The 15,634-nt window shown below is 39.6% G+C and overlaps 3 long non-coding RNA genes across 3 annotated transcripts; 2 read left to right on the top strand and 1 right to left on the bottom strand.

Moving 5' to 3' along the window:
• Positions 1–5,746: 5,746 nt before the first annotated feature.
• LOC124256563 lies at positions 5,747–8,164 on the top strand. Its single transcript, XR_006892958.1, has 3 exons — positions 5,747–6,014; positions 6,756–6,910; positions 8,090–8,164. It is a non-coding gene; the product is annotated as an uncharacterized LOC124256563 (long non-coding RNA).
• Positions 8,165–10,793: 2,629 nt separating this feature from the next.
• Positions 10,794–12,086, top strand: LOC124256553. Its single transcript, XR_006892955.1, has 2 exons — positions 10,794–11,019; positions 11,929–12,086. It is a non-coding gene; the product is annotated as an uncharacterized LOC124256553 (long non-coding RNA).
• Positions 12,087–14,314: 2,228 nt separating this feature from the next.
• On the bottom strand, positions 14,315–15,634 carry LOC124256561. Its single transcript, XR_006892957.1, has 2 exons — positions 15,481–15,634; positions 14,315–14,541 (listed from the first exon to the last, which is right to left on the bottom strand). It is a non-coding gene; the product is annotated as an uncharacterized LOC124256561 (long non-coding RNA).

The raw sequence follows: 15,634 nt of genomic DNA, 5'->3' as shown, positions 1-15,634 counted from the left end.
CTCTATTCTCAGATTGTACACTGCCCAACTGTGATGATTTCTGCCATTATTTTGGACACGTTTAGCAAGCGATCATTATTTTGTTGTTACTTTTCGCTATTGTTTTTGGTTTTTTTGTTGTTGTTTTTTGTTTTGTTTTGTTTTGTTTTGTTTTTGTTTTTTTTTGGGGGGGGCACTTGCTGGAAGGACAGCCAGGTAATCAACAAACGTCTGTAGTTAAATTTCAATTTCATACGTGCAACTCGCACACCTGGCTCTTCTACCAGATACTGCTCCCCCTTGTTAAAGTCAGCGTATGGTGACGACAATATAATGATCGTTTGTTAAGCAATTGTTTCATTCGGGCGTCCAAAATTATGAGACAAAATTAGAGTTGGTCTGTCGATTTCATGTGACTGTGCAAAATTTGGTTTTGTTGCAATTATTAGATTTTGTTTTAGTTAGCAATTCATTGGTCTCAACTGACATCAAACGGACTGTAGTCTAAACCACTTTTTATCAAGTACTGATTCTCTATTTCATTTCAACTGTCTGTGCACAGTTTGTCAGATTGCTGGTGTTATTTCAATTATGGCTTTGTCTACTTCGTTTTGAACGTCCGAATGTTTGAACGGGGTATTGTTGCGACCCACATCAGATTTTATGATACCCCAGATAAGTTCTATTGGATTGAGATCGCAATGGTTAGACGGTAAACGTAAAGTTTCATGGCCATGAGCCGTTGAGACGTTGATGTATATGTACCTTATAGGTTGGTGTTGTTTTGTTGCGCTTTATTATGTCATACAAACAGGTCTAGTTGCTTTTGATGGAATATCTGGTTTTTCTAGACATGCTACCATATGACTTTTCCTACTGTGGGATGTTGGAGCTTTTGCATTTCGATGCTGCACTCTATGATATGGTGCCTTGTCAATGACAATCCGAAGTGCTGGTACCAGCTGTTTTTTCACCCAATTTAAGAAAACTTCCCCATTTATTTCATTTTGGTAATCTCTGTTATCTTTGGATTTCGCCTTGAACACGAGTGAACAATCACGCAGAACAGCCAGGTAATCAACAAGCGTGTGTAGTGAAATCATGATGAAGAAACATGTCAAAATCAATCACAAGGTTTTAACTTCAAGGGGCCCAATTAGGGTTGCAATACATTGTGGACAGTAATTCAATTACTTGCCAATTGATTACAAAAAGCACATTATTCACAACTTTCTTTGCAAACATAAACTATAGGTCAATTTTACAACATGTACTTATGATAACCAATCATGTCCCACGAAAAATCACAGGGGGCCCATTTTAGGTCTAATTACATTTTGGGCACAGCTTGATTTTATCAAGTAAGTGTTAAAAGTCAGTATTCACAACCGGTTTTAGCAAATATACAGTGAACATCTCATTCACAACATGTTATTACAATAACCAATCATGTTGCACTAAAAAGCACAGGTCTTGACCTCAGAGGGGCCTATTTCAGGTGAAATTACATTATTGGCACAGCTTGATTTAACACCATGTAAGTGTTAAAAGTCAGTATTTACAACCGGTTTTAGCAAATATACAGTAAACATCTCGTATGATGTCTTTCAGTGGCATTTAGAAGTTGTACATTGATGTCCAAGATATTTTTATGGATTTTATGGATGGAAACAGGCATATTGTCTTGGTGTCTGCCATACCCAGATCTTCTCTCAACTGAAAAACAGATGACTTTATATCAAAAGAAAATCCTGTATTAAAACTTTGATATTATAAATCTATTCATGGGTAACATTACTTATTTATTTCAAATGTCAGTAGTCTGGCCTTGAAGGCTTATGCAGATTTAATCACCACTGAGACATCGGTATTTCTGAAATTCTGTCACATTAAATAAGAAAATTGAAGAAAAAAATATTGGTTATTTTTTAGCACTCACATTATTCTTACCTTCCACCTCAAGTTTTAAGTTGTCATCTTCATGAAATGACACTCCTGAAATCAGTCCAAGCTAATTTCTCTTATCTGAAAACAAATATTTGAAATCATAAAAGAATTATCATTATGTTCAAGAAATTGGTGCTTTGTAATTTTCTAATGCTAAACATGTCAATAGGATAGTTATTAGGGAGGGAATTGACCTCCAAAGCATCATCAATTGTTGAGGCCACTTTTGATCAATTATAGATATAAGATAAAAAACAACTGTTAGAGCACATGAAAACAAAGGTAATCAGTCCTCAGTTTTAATATGACAATTGAAACCAATAGTCATTGATTCTGTAAACATATTTTTAAGAAGAAATAGTGAACGCTTTAATTGATTATGTGATTTGGTTATCGGTAATTGACTGGCAGCCCACAAAATATCAATAAACTAATTATTTGTGTGATCAGTGCACCACTAATTAACAGCTCTGGACAGTTTGTAAATATTTACTTAAAGAAATTACCATACTAACATTTTGAAACAATGCTTACCTTCTACAGGTTCTTTATTGTGTGGGGACAAAGTGGAAAAGTCAGTGTCTTCAAGGTTAAACAAGATTTACATGATGTTAATTCAAGTTTGTTTGAACAGTGTAACTTACATTACCCAACTTAGGAAAAGAAAAAAAAAAAAAATTATTTCATGTGCACAAGTTTTGTCAGCCAATTTACAATGTTTAACTTAACTTTTGAAGAAAAAAAAAAGAAGAAAAGAAATAAACAATTAGGATTTGAACCTGAATGTCTGATAACAGAAAAAAAATTGTGAAGCCATCACTGTAACCACTAGGCTACAGATTCTACTGTTATTATCTGTCACTTTAAGCTTATATATACACTTTGCAACAATGTGTCACTTGACGTCTGCTTGCTTTTCATAATCTGCTAGACCTTGATACAATGTTCTTATTCTAACAATATTAAATGTAGCCTGACATATCCTAGAAAACATCAAGGTACATTATTTTTGTTAAAATGTGTATATTTATACACTGTTACATCCAGTGGAATGCCAGTGTTATTTGACAGTGACAGGTGACACAGAGGGGTTTGCTAAACAGATGATAGAACAAATATGATAAAATTCTAGCATAATTACACAGATTCTCACCTTTAGAATGCTGCCTGATCATATTTTGAAAAATCTTCTGATGTCTTCTTATTTTTCCAGCAGTGATCAACAGGGTCTCCAAAAAACTACCCTTGTTTACCTCAAAGTAATCAGCCTTGACAGTCCCTTACGATATTGAAATGTTTTAATAAACATGTTTGATAAGTTCATTTTAGTGCTCTAAAACATTCAAAATAGTAATGAATCATGGTATAGTTGTGTAAATGTGACGGATAGTTTTCAGAGATATTATTTTACGCCAATGTTGATTTTTGAGATGTTGTATGGGGCAATTTCATACAACAGAAAAAACATACTTTTTTAAACATTTTGACATGAGCAAAAGCGTGACCCACCACAATTTTTTAGGAGTGCATTCTAATTTACTCTCTTCATGTGTGGTGAAAAATTGGGATGGGTCAAGCTTTTGCTCACTTCTTTTTATCACTCTGAAAATATGAAAATGCAGGTTTTCGAAGATATTGTAAAATAGGTTAACTTTCAAGTTCTCACATGCAAAGCGCACACCATGGCTGTTCTACCAGCAAGTGGTCCCATGAAATTTCCTTTCCTTTCAAGTTCTCAAATAGCGAAAAGTCCCGACAACAAATTAATGATCGTTTGTTAGAAAACTTTTTATTCGGGTGTCCAAAATTATGAGACAAATCATCAGAGTTGGTCTGTCGATATCATGTGACTGTGCAAAATTTGGTTTTGTTGCACTTATTAGATTTTGTATTTGTAAGCAATTCATCGATTTCAAATGAAATCAAACGGACTTACCTGCATAGATTATCTTTCACTCCATCAAAGTATATTAGTAACATGTGAATATGGTTGAGTTTAGTTTTACGACGCCGTTAGCAATATTCCATCAATATCGGCGGTGTCACAAGATATGGGCTTCACAACAGATATATGTATAGCTGGACTGGAATCTTTAGAATTTTAATACCTGTTTTTCTATTTTTCTAACTTTGCTCTCATTCTGTCTGCATAATACATAAAACGAGAAAGATTGGTAAATGTTTTCAGTCTTGTTTTGTTTGGGGATATTGCTAAAAGATCTTATCATATTGACTTGTATATCTGGGGCTTGGTCATATATCTGGGGCATGGTCAGTTTCAGTAATGGGTACTAATGCTTATCTCAACACGGATCCAGGTAAACTGTGTCTTATCTCCTACTGTCGACACGACTACATGTATTCAGTCCCACGTGCTATGGACCACAAGAGTGAGTGAATTAATATTTAACGTCACATCAGCCATATGGAGACAAGGAGCACAAGAAACGCAACATTTGGGTAAAACATAAAGTCATCCGTAGTGTTCATGTATCCATGTGTCCATCCCCATCCCCAATAATTAAGAGTGAGTGAGTTGGGTTTTCCGCCGCTTTTAGCAATATTCCAACAATATCACGACGGGGGACACGAGAAATGGGCTTCACATATTGTGCCCATGTGGGGAATCGAACCCGGGTCTTTAGCGTGACGAGCGGACGTTTTAACCATCAGGCTACACCACCGCCCCCAACAATTAAGAGAAAGGGCGGCCGAAAAAACAAACAAACGTATTTTACTAATTGTGTCACTATTATGTGTTATACATTTAGATCACTTAGTGATAGTCTTTGAAACAATTATATAAAATAAATGAAAAGGATCAAGTTGACCCGTTCATTTCAAGAATGTGCATGGGTTAGAATATTTCTATAGATCTGATCATTTTTTCCACAGCCGCGGACGAACCAGGGGATTTTAATGGTACTGAGGCGCATCATAACTTGGCGATCCGTGTCCCATTTCCGATGCAGAAAGAGAACGGAAGGTTGTGGGTTCGATCCCCGACCGCGTCATACCAAAATACGTTAAAATATGGTACTTGTTGCTCCCTGCCTGGCGCTCGGCATTTATGGGTACAACAAGGACTGGTCGGCTCGGAGTCAGCACACTATGTCTCAACTGGGTATTCATGCTTCACTGCGGCATGGTATCTGAGTGAGCTAGCACTATAAAACCAGCTTAAGTCTGGGCTAGTACAAGCAGCCGCACATGCACATACACACGCATGCACGTCGTCATATGAGCGAAATATTCTCAAGTAAGACGTTAAATCCCATACCACCTCACCTCACCGCTCTCCGGCTGGGTGTTCAAGCCACCACACCTTGAAGACAGTATAATACATTCAGGGTAAAACGTGGTGGTCTGTACGTTTTTATTTACGTAAGCAGCAAAGAGATACCTTGGAACACAATCTTTCAGGTCGCATTTGGGAGCTAAGGGACCGTTCATAAGTTATGGCTAGGAGGGGGGTGGGGGTGGGGTGATGGGTGGTGATGATGATTTTTACGGAGAAGCATGTACAATGTGAATGACCTCCCTAAAATGTACAAATTAAGTGACCCCCTTGCATGTCATGTACAAAGTCAATGACCTCCCTCCCCCTTTCCATATTTTTAATAATTTAAAAATATTTTTATGTACAAAATTGCTTTCCCCTAGAAACATGTGTTCAAAATTGATGACCCCCTACCTCCCTAGAACAATATGGGTGACCCCCTCATCATCACCCCCCTAGCCATAAATTATGAACGGTCCCTAATCTTGAGTTCTCGTTCACCTTTCTTTCGGTTTTTTAAATCGGCAAATAAAACACTAGGCAAATGACAAGGTCAGAAGTTCAAGACAGATAACGTCTAAACTATGGTACCGTTGATAGGAAAGAAATCAATAAGAATGGGTTTCTTGGTCGTGAGAAAAATATTGAAATCCGTACCATGGTCACTTGGTCACAATGCAAAGGATAAGAAACACGTGATATTGACTCTGTACTGAGGTATATATATGGCTGTGAGACTTCAACAGCATTCTAAGAAACATGAAGGTCGCTATCCTCTTCGTCTTCGCAGCCCTCCTGGTGGCCTCCCGTAAGTAGAGTCTCGTTACATTCACTCCACAGAACCATGTGTCCTTTTATAAGCCTTCTAAATATATGTTGGATATTTTTACAATTTTCCTCCAAATGTTTTACGTCTATATGCATTGGAAATAGAATGTCAAGCGGCTACTTCTCGGGACCAAAAGCCAGATAGTACAGTATGAAAAAACGTAAATACAGTATGAAATACATGCTATGACTGGATTTGCATACGTTTCCTAACTTTGAGATATTTCCTAACTTTGGTACTGTTTTATATGCCGCTGCTCATTTGAAACATTTGCGCATCGTATCTTGCCGTATGCACAAGCACCTTTTCCATGTATGCTATGACCGGATTTCCGGTCATTTTCAAGGATGAATTCAAAACTTTACTTGGGTTGGAAATATGTATCTATCCTCAGGTCGGGAAACAGGTCTTTTTTACAAAAATAAGTCTTAAAATCTGCGATCCGTGAAGATCCGGGTCAGAATTGGTCTTCAGTCACCCATGCTTGTCATAAAAGGCGACTAACGGGATTGGATGGTTGGGTTCGCAGGCTTGGTTGACATAACATGTCATCGTACTCCAACTGTGTAGATCGATGCTCATGCTGTTGATCTCTGTATTGTCTGGTCCAGACTCGATTATTTACAGACAACCGCCATATAGCTGGAATATTGTTCAGAGCGGCGTTAAACAACAATCAATCAATAAATAACAATCAATTCCCTTTTATCTCATTGACAGAGGCAGCCCACGAAGTCTGTGGCACAGGCTGTGTCGCTGCTGGCGCTAACGAAATCACCTTCTGTCAGAATCTCTGTACCAGCTGTGCTGGACACGTCCATTGTAACAAACACAATGATGAGTGCGAGTGTCACGGAAATGACCATACTCACATGGTACTTACACTTTTCTAGTCCGTATTTAGGGCTGTAAATACAGACAAAGTACATATTCCGCGTGTGAGTTGGATTTTAACGCCGTTTTAACAGTGTTCCAGTTGTATCACGGTGTATCAGTTTCATGTTGTGTGACTTTAAATCTTAACTCACTCACTCACTCACTCACCAGTTTCATGTTGGTTAACCCCAGACTGATGAAGGTCAGTATTCCAGAAGAAATGGGCTTCACATTGTACCTTTATGGGCAATCGAACCCTGGTCATCTGCCCGGGGAGGGACGCTTTAACAATTGGGCTATTCCATTGCCCGGCCATGGTGCTGACAAATCTAGAAAGAACGAGCCAGGGTGTTTTAATGGCACTGAGACCCAACTTAACTGTTGCGATGAAGAAGCTACTGGCTGAAGGTCAGTCCATATTTTAGGCTGCAATGACCTCAGTCCAGCTGTATCATGGTGCATCTGTTTCATGCGGGGGAAAGAACAGAGTGAGGCAGGTCTTAGAGTGAGTGAATGAGTCTGGTTTTACGCCGCCTTCAGCAATATTCCAGCAATATCTTGGCGGGGAAGTCGGGGGACACCAGAAATCGGATTCACACATTGTACCCATGTGGGTAATCGAACCCTGCTCTTAAGCGTGACAAGCGGACGCTGTAACCATTAGTCTACCAAAGACGGACGTGTATTGCTTCACTGCGTGGATGAGAGTGAGTCTGTTGGAAGTACACAATTGATAACGTTTTTAGTTTGATCGATATGATGGCTGAAACATTTCTTTACTCAGACATATGGGATAGGTAGTCACGTATGCTTGAATATAATTACATCACATATTATACTTTGAATATGTGAGTGAGTTTAACTTTGCGCGGCACTCAGCAATATTCCAGCTATATGGCGGCGGTTTGTAAATAAGCGAGTTTGGAACATTGATCCAGGGATCACCAGCATGAGCATCGATCTATGCATTTGGGATACGATGACATGTGTCCACCACGTCAGCCCGATCACCCGATCCCGTTTGTGGCCTCTTACGACAAACATGGGTTAGTGAACATCAATTCAAACCCGGATCTTCACGGGTCGATTTTGTATATGTATTGGCATTGTGTGTGTTTATGCATATTCATGAATATATTTACTTGATTATTTAATTTAGAAATGTTTATTTTTTGCAGCCTTGAAAAACTTCAACACGGAGAAGGGGGTTACAAGTCATATATTGTGTAATTAAATAAAAGTATTGGAAACAATGTTTGATTATTTTCTGTGTTAATTGTGATATTCACTTGTAAGGATACACATACATGCTTGAGAAATGAACTGGTATCCCGTCTCTTGGAATCGTATTTCTGTTGCATCGTGGCGTGTTTACGAAATGTAGAAGCTGTTAAATAAAGCCGAAAATGATGCAGGTTGTAAACCTTTAACCAGTGATTGGTAAAACCCTCCAAGACAGGTTCAGAGCTGACAAATCGAGAATCGTTATCAGTGTGAATAAGAGTCCCGATCCACAAAGCATTGTCACAATCCACAATGACCTGTCGTGACTCTCGAGTTTATCGTACAGTTTATCGTAGCGCTACGAACGCCTTGTGGATCTGGACCCTGGTATTTACGACTCGTGAAGATCCGGCTCAGAATTGATCTTTAGTAACCCATGCTTGTCTTAAGAGGCGAATAACGGGATCGGGTGGTCAGGCTCGGAGACTTGGTTGACACGTGTCATCGTGTTCCAATTGTGGTCGAGGCTCATGCTGTTGATCACTGGATTGTCTGATCCAGACTCGATTTACAGCCCGTCGCCTAATGGATAGAATATTGTTGAGTGTGGCGTTAAACCTCAACCAACCAACCAACTGGTATTTAACCTATGATCAAAGGTTGCCAAGGGAAACAAATCTTTAAGGGTTCGACACCTCTCGACCACCAACGTTTCTTAAAAATGAAAACGATCCGAAGACCACGTTCAAACAAGCGATCAGTACCGCCAAATCTCATTCCCGCCTTACAAAACGTACGGAAAATTGTTGGCCTCATGTTTTTCTGTCGTTTACAGGCGCACTTAGGAAATGTCTATCGGATGTCTATCGGATCAGACAATCCGGTAGAATGTGTGTGTGCAGGAGTGAGCACACACACACACACACACACACACACACACACACACACACACACACACACACACACACACACAACACCCCACCCCCACCCCTTTTGTCCTGAAAGTTCAATGACCATTGAAACTCGGCTGAAAATGAAGTGTGCACCCACCCACCCCATCCCCTTTCTCAAAATCTGCATCTGCCCTGACAGGAGCCAACGCACCTCTGTGTGTAGAGGTGTCACGTTAACCGTGCCAAGATGCATTTCTTGGCATTTTGAATCACATATTCTCAATACGTATGGTTCACATATTCTCAATACGTATGGTCGTACTAGTGTTTCATTACAATGTGTTTCACCATATTGTATTGTCACCACTGTTATGATTGCAAATGTAAGATTGAGCTTGTCCACAAAAGGCTGGATTATTACTCTGGGTAGGATATAATTTTATATTTAAAAGGTTTACATATTTAAATCAAGGGATCACAAGTTAAATGTGGTTGACGTTGTTTGTTAGATAAGTTGGTATTAATGTGTGTTGTGTTACGTTAGTGAAAAAGACCTTTGGTACTCACAAACGATGAGGAATTATAATGTTTTGAAATATGTCAAAACTTCAAAGCCAGAAAATAAATTAGTCTGGCACAATTTGTGCAAAAAAATTTAAACAAATAACACACAACAGATTTCAACTATTAACAATATTAATATTTCGCCTATTAACAATATTCGAAGGTTTTCCGATTTTCATATCTGAACTTCTAAGACGCCCAAAATGTACTTTTCATAATTTGTACTTTTGAGAAAGAATATTATTCCTGACTTTTTATTCCCAGGCATTGACATCTTGAAATATTAATTATGGATGCTATCATACCAGTTATTGAAAAAGCATTTACCAGTAGTAACCAAGAGGACAGCGAAAACGAGGAGAATAACGATCATCATCCTGCAGCCGTTGATGTCAATGTTTCAGATCAAGTATGTCAGTATAATACTGTGCGTCGCTATTATATATGTCCTTTGCGTTCGTTGGTTCCTGATGACAGACATTGTGTCAAGGGGGGTATTCAACATTAAACCGAAATTACACAGTGAGAGAGAGAGAGAAGGGGAGAGAGACGCACAGAGAAAGAGAGAGAGACACACGTATATAAAATGTGTGGATATGTGTGTGTGCGTGTGTGTGTTTGTCTAATAAACATGAACGCAACACTATACCTCATCTCATCTCCCCTCAAACCATTTTTTACAAGACATAATGAAGCCCTTTGTCATTTCTGATAGTACACTCGCAAATGTGTCATTTTCTTCGTCATTTAACTGTCATATTTGTAATTACAGGTGAAACAGGATGTGGAAAACACAGAAAATACATAACTTTTATCGATTTCTTTCTTGCCCATATGACTGCTGTATTTGTCTCGTATCCATCTGACCAAACGTGTCCATATGATCCCAGGATTTGTATATGCTGAGCCCCGGAAAGGGAGACAACAAGTGCCATCTCTTAACGTCTTTTGGTTTGACTTCCGCTCTTCGAGCAGGTGTCCTATCCACCACAGCACGTTGGCAGTCTAATATCATAAGTGTAAAACGTTATGTTACGTACGTAGTCAAGGGATACCTTGGATCACAATCGTTCAGGTCGCAAATGGGAGCTTATCTTGAATTCTCGTTTCTACTTTTCGTTTGGGTTGGAAAACCTTTTTTAAATAACACGCCAGACAATTGATAAGGCTAAGAGTCAGAAGTGCGAGATAACGTCTAAACTATGGTGCAGTTGATTGGCTAAGAATTAAAAAAAATGGGTTTCTTGGTCGTGAGATAAAAATAAAATAAAACCCATACCATAGTCACTGAACAATACAAAAGATAAGAAACACGTGATATTGACTCTGTACTGAGGTATATATATGGCTGTGAGACTTAAACAGCATTCTAAGAAACATGAAGTTCGCTATCCTCCTCGTCTTCGCAGCCCTCCTGGTGGCCTCCCGTAAGTAGAGTTTCCTTGCATTTACCCCACAGAACAATGTGTCCTGTTATAACCCTTCTAATTATGTGTTGGATAGTTTTTACAATTTTCCTCCAAGTTTCAAAGATTATTTTGGAACTAGAGTGACAAGCGGCTATGTCACGTGACCCAGAACCGGATACTACGCAATTGAAATAAACGTAAATACAGTAGGAAATGCATGCTATGACTTCTTTGAAAGGCATTCTAGAAGTTGGGTAGATGAAGAATGAGGACTATTTTATGGATATACAACTGTTTTATTCTATATAGAATAAAGAAGGTGTATATCCAGACAAAATAGTCCTCATTCTTCTTCTCCAATGCATGCTATGACCGGATTTGCGACGTTTCCCAATATTACCTGACTTTGGTAGTTATTTCATATGAAGCTGTATCACTGAAACATTTGCTCATCGTATATTGCCGTATGCACATTGACCTGTTGATGTATGCTAAAACCGGATTTGCAGACATTCACAAGCATGAATTCAAAAGTGATGATGATAGAGTATGTCCAATTCATTCCTTTCATTTGTAATGCGTGCTGATATTTCCGAAGTCTATCTGAGTTATAAACATTGGATATTTCCCCAAGGGGGGAAACATTTGTTTTCAACAATGTGAATTTTCAAGTCAGAATTGGTCTTCAGCGACCTATGCTTGTCGTGAAAGGTGACTAACGGGATCGGATGGTAGGGTTCGCTGGCTTGGTTGACACATGTCATCGGTTCCCAATTGCGTAGATCGATACTCATGCTGTTGACCACTGGATTTTCTGGTCCACCCTCGATTATTTACAGCCCGCCGCCATATAGCTGGAACATTGCTGAGTGCGGCGTTAAACAACAATCAATAAAATCTGCGTTGACCCATTTATCTCATTGACAGAGGCAGCCCACGAAGTCTGTGGCACAGGCTGTGTCGCTGCTGGCGCTAACGAAATCACCTTCTGCCAGAACCTCTGCACCAGCTGTGCTGGACACGTCCATTGTAACAAACACAATGATGAGTGCGAGTGTCACGGAAATGACCATACTCACAAGGCACGTACATTTTTCTAGTCCGTATTTGAGGCTGAAAATATAGTCCATGTTCCGCAAGTGAATTTGACGCCGTTTTAACAATTGTATCCCAGTCGTATCATGGTGTATCAATTTTACGCGGGGAAAAGGTTTCAGTGTGAGTAAGTGAGTGAGCATGCTTATACACCGGTCTTTGCAATATCCCAGCAATATAACGCAGGGGACGCAAGAAAAGGGGTTGACACATTGTACCGATGTGGAGAATCGAAACCTGGTCTCTAGGCCACTTCACTGCTCTGCAGGTTGTAGATATATGCTACTTTGGTGAAACCTGAGAGCACAGGTATGATGCTGACAAATCTAATGAGGATATATCCGTCTTTTGTAGCCATTTCTTTTCCATACTATCTATACATCCATCAAGCAGTTTCTTCATCGGAGGTGAGGTGAGGTGAGGTGAAATTGGGTTTAACGTCGTGCATGAGAATATTTCGCTCATATGACGACGTGCATGCGTGTGTATGTGTATGTGCGGCTGCTTGTACTAGCCCAGACTGAAGCTGGTTTTAAAGTGCTAGCCCACTGAGATACCATGCCGCAGTGAAGCATGAATACCCCCCCTCAGACACATTATACTGACTCCGAGCCGACCAGTCCTTGTTGTACCCATTAATGCCGAGCGCCAGTCAGGGAGCAACAAGTACAATATTTTAACGTCTTTTTGGTATGACGCGGTCGGGGATCGAACCCGCGACCTTCCGCTCTCCTTCTTCATCGGAAACCGGACACGGATCGCCAAGTCATGATGCGCCTCAGTGTCATTAAGAAACCCTGGTTCGTCTTTATCTGATATATGGCATACGTAATCTCATATTCCGGAATATAATTACAGGATGTGCTATGTTTGGGATTATGTGTATTCGCATTGTGTATGTATTGATTATTTAATTGAAAACTGACCAGATGTTTATTTGTTGCAGCCTTGAAAAAAGCTTCAACACGGTGAAGGTTATTACAAGTCATACATTATGTGAATAAATAAAACTGTTAGTGAGAATGCTTGATTGTTTTCTTTGTTAATTGTGGCATTCACTTGTATTGATACATATATGCTTGAGAAGAGAACTGGTTTTACTTCTCGTGGAATCATATTATAAATGTTGCATCATTATGATGTCTTAATGGGGATGCTGTCAAGGAACACCCAAGGTGATGCAGGCCGTACTCCTTTAACGCGGGAGTAGTTAAACCCAATGCATGGTGGTTATCAGTGCGAAGCTGGCATTTGACCTACGATCAAAGGATTCTGGCACACCCAAGGGACACAACTCTGGGGGTATTTTAGTCTGATGTTAAATAAAGCCGACAGTGATGCAGGTAAAAGACCTTTATCCAGTGATTGCTAATACCCTCCAAGACAGGTACAGTGCTGACAATCGAAAATCGTCATCAGTGAGAATCTGGTATTTAAGACCCATAATTGATCTTCAGCAACTCATGTTTGTCGTAAGAGGCTACTAACGGGATCGGGTGGTCAGGTTCGCTGATTTGGTTGACACGTGTCATCGTATTCCAATTGCATAGATCGATGCTCATGCTGTTGATCACCGGATTGTCTGGTCCGCCCACCGGACCATATAGCTGGAATATTGCTGAGTGTGGCGTTAAACCTCAACCAACCAGCCAACTGGTATTTAACCTACGATCAAAGGTTGCCAAGGGAAACAACTCTTCAAGGGTTCGACACCTCTCCACCAGCAATGTTTGTTAAAACTGAAAATGATCCAAAGACCACGTTCAAACAAGCGATCAGTACAGCCAAATCCCATCCCCGGATTATAAAACGTACGGAAAATTGTTGGCCTTACGTTTTCTGTCGTTTACAGGCGCGCTTATCAAATCCTTGCAGTATGTCTACCAGATCAGACAATCCGGTACATTCTCAACACAATTTACAAGGTCGTCAAGCCTGACTTCCCGATCCATAAAGTCTCTTTCGACAAGCTTACGTAGTAAGCAGTAACCTGGTCTAATGTTGACCTGTTCAACCTCACGTCTTACGCATCCATACATGGTGACGTCCCTTCCGAAACCAAACTATTGTGAATTTATCATATTTTTATTTGGGTCATAAAAACGTCAGTAGCACACTTTGTGACGTTGTACCCATGTGGTGAATCGAGCCTATCACTTTGGTGTAACAAACTATCATGACCTTTCTTGTATTAACATAGCAACTTTAACATAACAAGTTTAAAGAAACAGTTTAATGTCAACAATAATTGCCAGTGAACTGATGTCAGAAGCATTCAAGCAGCAAATGTAGCTTAGTCATCACCTCGAGGGTGACATTCACACTCATCCAGATGGTGGTTGCAGTTGACGTTGCCGGTACAGTTGGTGCAAAGGTTGATGCAGAAGGAGTGACCGTCGGAGCCTGCGGAAGCACATCCTGTACCACAGGCCACCGAGGCAGCATCTGGTGTGATAAACGTTTCATTTGAACATTTGCGATATACAGTTGTTGTGGAATGGAAAATAAAACCAGGTTTTCATCATGTAAACATAACAGGGTTGAACTAAGATCCCAAACTCCATCCTTTCCGCCACCTTGTAATCGCGAATGGCGTCGAGTAGCTTTATATTGCTTATACGGCGTAAAACAATAACTACTGACACACTGACAATGTAATCCAGTTTGAAATGTGGTCAGTTACCCTTTAGGTCGTATACATCCCCGAAAACCTGTCCGTGCTCAAAACGCAAAACGGCGTCCCGGACACAAGTCAGTGACAGGACCAACGCACTTCTGTGTGTTGAGGTGCCCCGCTAACCGTGCCAAGATGCATTCTTGTGATTTTGAATCGCATATTCTCAATACGTATAGTCGTACTAGTGTTTCATTACAATGTGTTTCACCATATTCACCACTGTTATGATTGCAAATGTAAACTTGAGCTTGTCCACAGAAGGCTGGATTATTATTTTGGGTAAGACAGAATTTTATATTATAAAGGTTTATATATTTAAATCATGGGATCAGAAGTTAAATGTGGACGTTGTTTGTTAGATAAGTTGGTATTATTGTGTGTTGTGAAGACCTTTGGTTCTCACAAACGATGAGGAATTATAATGTTTTCAAAGCCAGAGAATATATTAATCTGGCACAATTTGTGCAAATATAAATCAATTAAAAAAAATTAAAAAACCACAACAGATTTCAACCATACGATCACGCCTATTAACTGTGTCCGAAAGTGTTCCGATTTTCATACCTAAACTTCTAAAACGCCCAAAATGTACTTTTCATAATTTGTACTTTTGAGAAAGAATATTATTCCTGACTTTCTATTCCCAGTCATTGACATTTTGAATTATTAGTTAGGTATACTAACATACTTATTGACAAAAGTCTTACCAGTAGCAACAAAGAAAACAGCGAATACAAGGAGAATCACGATCTTCATCCTGCAGCCGTTGATGTCAAGTGTTTCAGATCAAGTATGTCAGTATAATACTGTGCGTCGCGTTTAAATATGTCCTTTGCGCTGGTTCCCGTGCAATGTGCAAGG

Source organism: Haliotis rubra, unplaced genomic scaffold (genome assembly GCF_003918875.1).
Source record: "Haliotis rubra isolate DU_JTF1 unplaced genomic scaffold, ASM391887v1 Scf63, whole genome shotgun sequence".
NCBI classification, from domain to species: Eukaryota; Metazoa; Mollusca; class Gastropoda; order Lepetellida; family Haliotidae; genus Haliotis; species Haliotis rubra.
Note: the sequence above shows the minus strand (reverse complement) of the source record. Positions and strands in the feature narration are given on the sequence as shown.